Genomic DNA, 10,120 nt, shown 5'->3' with positions numbered 1-10,120 from the left:
ACAGTATTGGGGGTCACATATAAAGCTTTCTGCCCAAGTCCTGGGCTGGGCATGCTTCCTACATCTCTGGAGTCATGGTAGCATTGCTATTGTTAACAGCAGTTGCCACCCTCAGCAGCAAACAGGTTCTCATTTTGCAGTGTGCTGCCTGCTTCATACAACAAATAAAAAGAAATATATTTCATCAAACCAGATTTCCCATGGGAATTACCAACAGACGCGCTGGACCATTTGCTGCTTTGTAGATACAGGAAGAGTGACAATACTTTCTAAATAAGACAGTCTTCAGCATTCACTGTTAATAGGCATGTTGGGATTTTCAGAGAGTATGTAGCGGCCTCCAGGATTAGAAATTGACACTGCTGCTTCCCCTTAAAGACTGATGAACTCAAGGAGTGTACCATTGTCTCCCTCTTGGACTGTTAGAATTTAGTGGTGTGCATGCTGACAGACACGGTATTGATTTTTATTACTGCAAACATTTCTTCATAGAAGAGAAGCAACAGAAAGGAAAAGAAATAATACTGATTTCTGTTTTTTTTCCAGCAGGACTTTGATCTTATAAGTAGTAGAAATGAAATAAATACTCTTGTGTTCTGGACCATCCTGCTACAGAATCTACATTTCTCCATCCTTTTTATTACCTCTCTGTCTTGAAACCACAATGAGGGCATGTCCCTACTGACAGCGTAGATTTATCTTATGATATCTGTTTATGGGTCCTTGAGACCTTTCCAAATTGCCGTTATCCTCCAACACACGTTATCATGCCAGGAAAGAAAAGTCTACACAGAAAAGTGTGCTTCAGGTAGCCTAGAACACTTCAGAAAGGACTGCAGAAATACCACTCTTAGATCCAGTAGGGAATTTGTTTTAGGAAAGTATTTAAAATTGTGGTGTTTGTTTGTTTTCTTATATTTTACTATCTGTCCAGAATTCCATTGTTTACATTCAACCACTGTCTTCTGTGTGAAGAATCTCTTGGCCAGTGACATTTGTTTTAACTTTCTCTTCATTTATTTTTAATGCAAAAGAGTTTGGTCTAAGTACTCTGAAGTGAATGCAAAGTCTGTCCGTGAGTTCAGTGGCCTTCAGAGCAGACTCATAAGGATTCTTGATGATCAAAATTTGGCTGAAATGGGTGACTGCATCAGTGCTCTGTTGAAAGAACAGCCTGTGGGGTGTCTGTGCATCTGGTTTGCTCCCTTTCCTGCCTGCCTGTGTTGACTCACCTTTTGACCAACCAGGGATATACCGTCCTGTAGTTGCTGGTAATGGTGCTCTGGTTTTACCTCAGAAGGTGTCTGGATAAGCAGTTCATGCCTAGAGCAGTCATGGGGCCAACCTTTGCAGGCAGTAATGGTATAGTTAATGAGTGCACCACTCCAAATAATCTCTTAGATCCATGTGACTACAGGCTAAACTGTGAATTAAATATATCATCCCTTCCTGCATTAAATGTGCTGGTGTTCTCTTGCTGATATTCCACAGTTGTGTTTTACACAAATCTTTTTAAAATGTTAGTTAAAATTTATGAGCAGTGCATCCTTCTTGAGCCACCATGTAAACATTGGCTTTTAAACAACTAACTTGTAAAGCTAGTATCTCAAGTCCCGTGCAAACATAAGAACTTCAAAGCAGTGAGTAGTTTTCACACATAGATGTGAGAGTCAGTCAATGAGAATTCTTCCTCCTATTCCCAACGTAAGGCATACTTCAGCTAATACTTTTCTCACCTGGTCTCTAACACTTTATGCTGTTTCACAGGCCTTTCACTTGAGACATGAGGATAGTATCAATTTCAGCAAAAGTTAGATGACTGCAGGTGTCTCAGTCAGCACTTTTGATGTTCTTCATTATAAATGGAGAGAACCAGTATGTGGTTTATCAGCCTCATTTTGAAAGTCAGCATTAGGGTGAATTCTTCTCCAGGCACTAGAAAGGGCTTTTTCATTACTGCCTTTGCTGTGAACACTGACATTTAGGATGTCTGATGTTAGATAAGATGAATCCCATCCCAGTCTGGTGAATTTATGTGAAGACCGAATGCCAAATAAAAAAAAAATAAAATGCAAAGTCTGCAAACCCATATTTCATGGGACAGATTACACTGGTTGTGTTTACTATTCATCATGGAGCAAAGTATTGGCTGCTTGTGCAGAGTACAGATGTCAGAAGGGTGGCAGATAAGTACCACGTGAGGATCTGTTCTTTGGTGCCTGGGATTTGCCAGTGCTTTTCTGCCATGTTAGCAAAGTAAAGCCCTCCTGGCCAGCACAGATGAGCTGCTGTAAATGATTTATGATTTTCTCAACTAAAACCGGCCACATGGGTCACTGTGTAAACAAATGGGAATGATAAGATATAAATAACAGAGTTCTGCATATTCCTGGATATGGAGTGAATGTATTTAGCATTATATCATCCCTCTCCTCCGTGCGGTCAGAATGTAGGTGGAACCAGTGCATTCTTTTACAGTCTCCCTTTTTAAAGTATGACATATCAACTGCAAAAACAGGAAGAAAGTGTAAATTAGGACGTCTTAATCAACAGTACTCCAAAATAAGTTGGTGGGACTTTTCTTTTTTCTCTGTGAAGAGGCACAGAGTAAACAGGTTAATCAGTTTAAGATTCTTTTATAAGGTCACAGTGCTCAGTGTGATTTACTGGAGATGAAATTTGGCAGGCAATATGTTCATAATATGATCTAATCATGTTTGGTAGTGTGCAGAGGGAAATAAAGAAATTGGCTGAGAGAGGATTGCTCAAAAATTGGCAGCTTTGCAAAAACTGTGACTTCTCTGTGGAAATCTCATCAGAATGATGAGCCAGCCAGCTTTTCAGAGCCTGTCCAGAAGTTTCCCTTTCAAAATATTTGTGCATGAGTGATAATGGATAACTTCTATTACTGGATGGCTGTTGCACTGCACTTCAGGACTGACCTGAAGTATCCCCTGCTATTTCAGCGCTGGACTCCAACAGCTCTGCCAAAAAGCCTCGCTCCTCAGTCTCTGATTTTTCTTTCAGGCCTAGGGGTCCATAAGTCTACTGGAATATCATCAGGCCTCATGAGACTGAATAACCTCTTTGTGTAGCATCCTGCCAGAAATGACCCAGACCACATATTTCAACAGATACGACTATAAAATCATTTGGATAACCTACTCTAGCTCACAGCCGCATCCTGTTCTCCACTGATCAAGACTAATTCAACTCCCAAAGTATTTATGATTTAGCATTTGTTATCCTGAGTGCTTGCTATCTTCAAATTTCCCCAATAACCATCTTATAAATGCTATGATTTTGCTTCCAGAGGTGTGCTGTGGAAAGGATTCACTGCCTAACTACATGCTGCACCAAGAACCATTTCTCTACTCAGTTTTGAATAGACCACCTTCCATTCCAGATTACCCCGTGGTTTCTAAAAATGAAGGCAGACACATACCTCTGTAACATTTTCTCAGTGTCCTGTCCATCCTGCAATCTCACATCATGCATCTGAAATGCAGCTGTGCCTGGGATGAGGTGATCATCCCATTGGTATTCTGAGCACACAGCTCAAGCATGGCTACCATTTGGATGTTCTTAATGAACTCCTGTTTTCACCTGTGCAGTTCCCCATTATTTTCAGCGTGGATACCACTGTCATGTAGGTTTACAATGCAGCCCCATTGATATGAGTTACCACATGCCATTGCCTAATTTTACCATAAAGCTCTTGATTTCTTTTTTCTCTTCATGCACTTCTTTCCCATATGCTCAAGTACACAGAGACAAAGTCCCATTGCATGATCACTATAAGATAGCTGAAATTTTTGCACCAAAAATTTCTCGTGTTAGAAACGAGAAATAGTAACATCACAGTCACTAACGAGTGATTCATCATTCTTTAGAGCTTTGGCAACATGTCAAAGGGCAAATGTTCAGGAAAATAGAATATTTTCCCAGTGTTAGTAAAATGTTCAGCAAAATAAATATGAACTCCCTGGAGATCACTGGCAATAAACATCTAATTGCAGCCTCCACAGAAATGCATCATTCTTTCTGTTGTTTTCTGTAGTTCCCCTGGATAAGGAATGTGTCTGTGGAAGATTAATCTCTAGATAGTGGATTTCTCATGAAAGGAGTTTACCTTTTCTGTAACTTCTTTTGACTCTTCAAAAACTAACTCAGGGGTGTTCTAAGTATTAATTGCCAGCCTGAGATTTGGTTTGGGGTGCAGCCCTGGGTACGTGCTATTGAAGAGATTCTGTTAGCAATGCAAATTGCCATGATTTAGCCATCTTATCTGTTGTGTAATGTAACTTATTTATGAAGAGAACTAAGCAGGTGCTGAGCCAGTGAGACAGTGAGCTCCATAGCATATTCTGCAAGTACCTTTACTTGAGGCAGAAACCCTTCTTTGAAGCAGTTTTCCATCCCAAGTATGATTCCTGGATTCCAGAACTGCTCCACCATGGAAGGTGGGCAGCAAGCACCTGCCTGAATGGGAGGATGTTAGTCATTAAACCTTACTGATAGCCTGCCAAAGAGAAACTCTTTGGGAGGCTGAGCTGGCTGCTAGTGTTTGTTAACTTCTCCAGCTTCTTTATGAGAGAGAAGGGGGAAGGAAGGAAGATCTCTAGCGTCACAGCAAAAAGACCAGATGTTGGTCGTGGTCAATAAAACTGAGGAATTCAAAAAGAACAGGAAATCTTTGCAGGTGAAAGGATCAAAGAAACATGTTTTCACAGGAGAAGGGCTTTTCTTAATGTGTGCGAATAGTCAAAGTCAAAGCAAACTGTTCTTCAACAAGGAAGAAAAGAGTGAAATACCACGACTGAAGAACAAAATCATTTTGTTCAAGTCAAATGTCTCTCAGAGAAAGTTGAGAGATAAGCATTCACTGCTTTGTCTTCTATGTTCTTGTACTTCTGCTTTTATTTAAAGTAAGCCACTTCTTTCTGCAGGACTTTACACCCAGTATTTACTTTCCCTGCCATAGGTATCACAATGCTGTCTCCTGCAACCCACAAGCAGAAATACCAGGAAGAGATGCTCCTATGCCTGCACCCCATGGGACAGAAGCAATGATGCCAGTGTGACATGGCCACAGAGCACTTGGGTGCAGCAGTGGCTTGTCAAAGAGGGTAAACCAGCAACTCTGAGGACAGTGCCCTCAGATATATGTGAGGCAAGGGCACCTAATGGGGAGGCCCACAGACAAAGGAGCTCTCAAATAGATGCTTATCTTCATGTGGATAATGTTTACAATGGATCCTTAATACCTTCTTAAATGGGATGGACTGAAACATGCTTGTCAGCCACGGCTGTGATATCCCGAATGGGTAGAACTGTCACATTGAGATCATGATCTGGTTTTAATTGATCTATCAGATGTGAGGCTTGCAAAGTTTTCAGATGTCTCTAGAAGTGTAATTATCTTATATTGCTGGCACAGAGGATTAGCAGCTGTTTTTCCTTATTCTTTGCTTTTTCTGTCCCAGCCTCTTAAAACATGTTATCCTTGTGTAATGTAGAGAAAATTATGATTAAGTTCACATGGTTAATAACATAGCACAGTTTGTAGGAGGAGGAAAAATATTGATTAGGCCAAGCAATATAGCAGGAGAAAACAGACAAGCTTTTAAGCACACAAAGGATGAGTGAGCCCAGCAGGCTGTCAGTTTTATCAACCGTGTCATTTGGTTTAACAAGAGCAATTTCCTCTCTGTGAGCTGGCTCACGTGAATCCTCTTGGGGCACAGTGTGGAGAACATGCTGGGAGAGCAGGAGATTACTGAAGTCTCTCTAGCACCCCACTTAATAAACTGGCACAGATCTGGGTGAGAAAAGTCTTGTTATTATCCAGTTGCTTTGAAATTGCTCTTAATTCAAGTCAGGATAGGGTCAGTTAAAAATACATTTATTCATGGAATCCAAACTAGACAATGTTGTCACAGAGTTTATAACATATAAAGTAGAAGCAATGGAAGGACAAAGCGCAGTTGAGTCTTGGTAGGGAAGGGCTCTCTCTTGCTTTCTCTCTGCTGTGTCCCAGCAGCTTGTTGCATCCTTCCGCATGCTCACATGGGCAGTGGCCTGACCACTCTTCCTTGTTAAAATTTGGGTTGCCTGATTTTCTTGGAGTCTTAAGTGTCTCTGCAATGGTGTTATGTCTAATTCCTATCTGTCCAGGTGCCCAGGCATGTGATATCTTCTGTGTCCTCCCCCTGCCCACATGCCTAACTTGGTGCTGTGACCTTACACTGAACCCCATACTTCACAGCAATCTGTACCTTAAGGAACGTGCTTGATACCAGTCCTCCCTGAGATAACCACATATTTCACCTCAATGGGTTTTGAGTGAAAGCAGGCATGGAGAGGTAATTCACCTCTTTATGGCAATAGTGGATTTAGGGTTGTTGACTTCTAGTATCTTTCTTGTGAACTTATTCAGAGAAGTATCTTACCTTCATGCCTGTTGAGCATTAGTGATTGCTTTCTCACAGCTCTGAGCAGGGACTTGAAAACTGTATATCATTTCTTCCATGAGGGGCTGAGACAGATGGGCTGGCAGCAGGATTAAGCTGAGGAGTGTGTTTATTTTCATGGCCTAGAACAAGATGCCCAGACTGTTGAGTTTCTGTTTTATAAATTCCATTTTTTCTTCTAACACAATCAGAGTGAATTCCCACTGGTTTCCATTACTGCCATCAGTGTCAACTCTCCTACAGCCAGAAAGTGGGGTGGCAGTGGGTACCTAGATAAGTCAAATGCCAATAGCTGAGAAGCTTGCTTAAGGAGCCTGGGTGAGGTGTTTGGGTACTCAATGCCTTTCTGTTAACAGAATGGCAGATAAATTCTGCAGAGGCCTGACTGCTTCCTGCTGGAGGTAAAATACCACAAGGCAACCTGTGGCAAAAAACTTTGTGTTATTTTACACAAGAAACACAAAGCAGTTTGTAGAAATGCTTGTTTCAGGACTCTCAGTGCTCCCAGGAAGCTCTGCTGCTGAACAGATGCTCTGTTCACTGCTGGATTTGTTCCTTTAACACCCTGGGGTGTTTTGAGCCCACAGTTGGTCCCACAGGCAGGGCCAAAGGAGGCACAGCCGGACCACATGCCACTCAGTGGATCTTCTGCAGAAGCTTTTGCCCTGGCTGTGGCTCCTCAGTAACATTTCCTGAGCTGCATGGAGAAGCAGAAAGTGAAATAGCAAAAGGAAGTGAGAGATAAGCTGGTGCTTCTCTTGTTCCTTCTAAAGATGAATGAAAAAGACCTGAAAAGTGGGACTACTTCTGCTTCTCAGAAAGTCTCCATTTTCTTCTTATGTCTTATCCTTTGAAGCATCAGAAAAGTTGAGACTTTGCTGCTTTTTCATGTGAAACTGAATGGATATCTTTCATATCATCTGTGTAGAGCAGACTGAGCTGAATCTTTAGAGAACTGATGATTTTATTATAGTTTTGCATAAAGGGATTGCATTAAACATGTACTAACAAAGCCCAGCATTTTAAACAGCCTAGATACAATTTAATCATGCTATACCTTTGTCATAGATATCCTAATCCTCTTCGTTCTCAAGCTGTGCATGCAATCTACCAGGGAAAAAAAGTAGAGACAAGATCTGATTTTTTCATGTACAAAACATCCACTGAAAAATTAACTCCAAATGCCTACGAGATGAAGACTCTTGCAGGACTACATTGTAGCTAGGAAAGGTGAAAAAAGGCCATGAACCCATTTGTTCCTCTCTGGAGACCATTCCCGGCATCTGAGAATAGAGATAGTTTTGCTTAAGGAAGCTTGTCTCAGCTCTTAGTGTGGTACTCTGGCTGGGGCTGTACTGAACTGATAGCCACTACCTGTTAGTTCCAAAATGTTGTGTCCTGCCTCAGTGCACAGTGTTGTATTGGGGTTGCATTCAGGATATAGCATCGGATTTCCACTCTGTTGCTGCCTAGCAGGCTGCCAAGCTGCCCGTGAGCATGAGGCAGGCAGCAGGGAGGCTGAGGCACCAGAACAGGGCTGTCCTCTGCCAGCTGGCACCAAGTGGGAGCCCTTGCCATGAGCAGAGCACTGGGAAGGTCTCCCAGCTGGAGAACAACGCCTCATGGAATGAATGTTTCTCACTGGAAAGCAGACGCCATGGTCAGAAAGGATCCCTTGGGCTGGAATGTACCTGGCCCCAGTTTTGAGGAAACTTGGATGAAATTGTGAAAATCATAAGCTGGGTTTTGTTGTTTTGTTTTGTTTTTTCATTTACTTAGAAATTGCTGAAACTCGGGGAACACAAATCCACTGAGACAGAAGCAAAAGCAAAAGGTTGTCATTATTTTCATGTACCCTTTTACCCGCTCTTCACTATGCCTTGCCAGGACACACATTGAGAAGCTTAACAAGTCCTCAAACGAAGGAACACAACTCTCTTTCTTTCTATACAATGAAAGTAGATAGACTTGTGTGACATCAGACAGAGTTACTCAGCAATGATGTCCTTTGTATAAGCGAGAAACTTTTTTCAAGAATAAGATGGCTGTGACACTAATAAAGCTAATCAGCTGTAGCTTTCTGTATGATGATTTTCTTCCTTGGATATCAAAGGACTTCACAAGGAATGGCATTCTTATCCTGTCAGCGTAGAAGAAGGGAACTGATACAACAGAACTGAAAGAACTAGTCCAAATCAAATAGTGAATCAAGGGGAGAGAAATAGGCCCTGTTCCCCATGATTAGCTTGTCCCATGGCAGGTGCTAAAGGTTTTGTCCTCAGCCTGGTCTTCAGAGGGAGGAATTCACACCGATGGAGTTTCAACTTCTCTCTGTGCTGCTCCTTCGTCCCTTCCTGCCAGCTTGGCACAAGCTGGGGCACCATACTTCCTCCTTCTCATTGGGCTGAGCTCACTGCAACGGCCTCAAGGCAAAAGGAAGGGCAGCATCCCCTGACAGGAGGAGGAAAATGGCTCAGACACTGGGAGCAGCTGAATGAGAAAAAGAAATGGGGTCACTTGCTTGAAATGCAGGTGTCATTCCCATCAGATGCAGAGGAGTGGGACCTTGTGGTGTCATTTTCTTCAACAGGTGACTCTGCAGCTGTATGTAGGCAGCAGTGCTAGGGCTCAGTCACTCTAAAGCCTCTCTGCAGCAGATAATGCACATGCACCTAATAGAGTCCTTGCCCAAACATTTTATAGTCTCCCTGGCACAGACACTTTGCAGCTTGGAGATTTAGGGAAGGGGAATTGTTTCCCAGATATCTCCAAGGAAACTTGTGGCAGAAGTACAAACATGGTGAATTCACATCTGCTGGGCTGAAGTCCTGACTTCAGAAGTCAACTGAGTACTTCCAGAGTGCAATTTACCTGCCTGTCTTCTGCAGGCATTTACTGGAAACTGCTGTGCCATGATGGTTAGAGACTGAGATCCACAGAGAAAATAAATGAAACAAGAAAAGCCTCATTTGGTCTGCTCTGGATAGAAATCAGAAGGTTTATATATGGAAATTATCCTTTTGCTAAGGGTGAAGGGAAACCTGGGAAGCGTCAGCTCCAGAGCCGGCATAAACGAATACATACATCATCTTCAACAGGGAGCCGTCAGGTAGCACAGAGCAGCTGGGTGTCGCCAGCAAAGAATCTCTGCTTTTGGGGGAAGGGAAAGGAGGGATCTGTCTGTGACTCAGAGATGGGTGGCTCGGCAGGGGCAGCTCAGCCAGCTACTATGGCTGGATTAACAAATTAGACAGATATGCTCCCTGCTCTGTAGTTAGAGCATAGGGCTGGAAGGAAGAAGGCACAGTCAGAAGGGATAATGTGAGAAGAGCTCAGTTTCCACATGTAGTGTCAACTGAATGGCCGGAAGGGATTCTGATGAAAGCCAGCAGCCTGGAGCAGGATGCTGCCTGTCTGCCTCTAGCGCATGTATGTTTAAGGGCATATGATCCTGCCTCCTCATCCCACATAAAACACAGCATTATAAATTACTGATATTTCCCTTTCTGTAATTCCCAATGCTTAAATTAATGCTAAGCCTGTGTCTTTAAGCCCTGTTTGTTGCTCCTCTTGTTACCATAGCACTTAGTGTTTCTATGTTGGAGATTTCCTTTTTTTTTTTTTCCAGACATTACCCCATCAGCACA

The sequence above is a fragment of the Coturnix japonica genome, chromosome 5 (assembly GCF_054131305.1).
Source record: "Coturnix japonica strain WE chromosome 5, WE-NBRP24, whole genome shotgun sequence".
Lineage (NCBI taxonomy): Eukaryota > Metazoa > Chordata > Aves > Galliformes > Phasianidae > Coturnix > Coturnix japonica.
Note: the sequence above shows the minus strand (reverse complement) of the source record.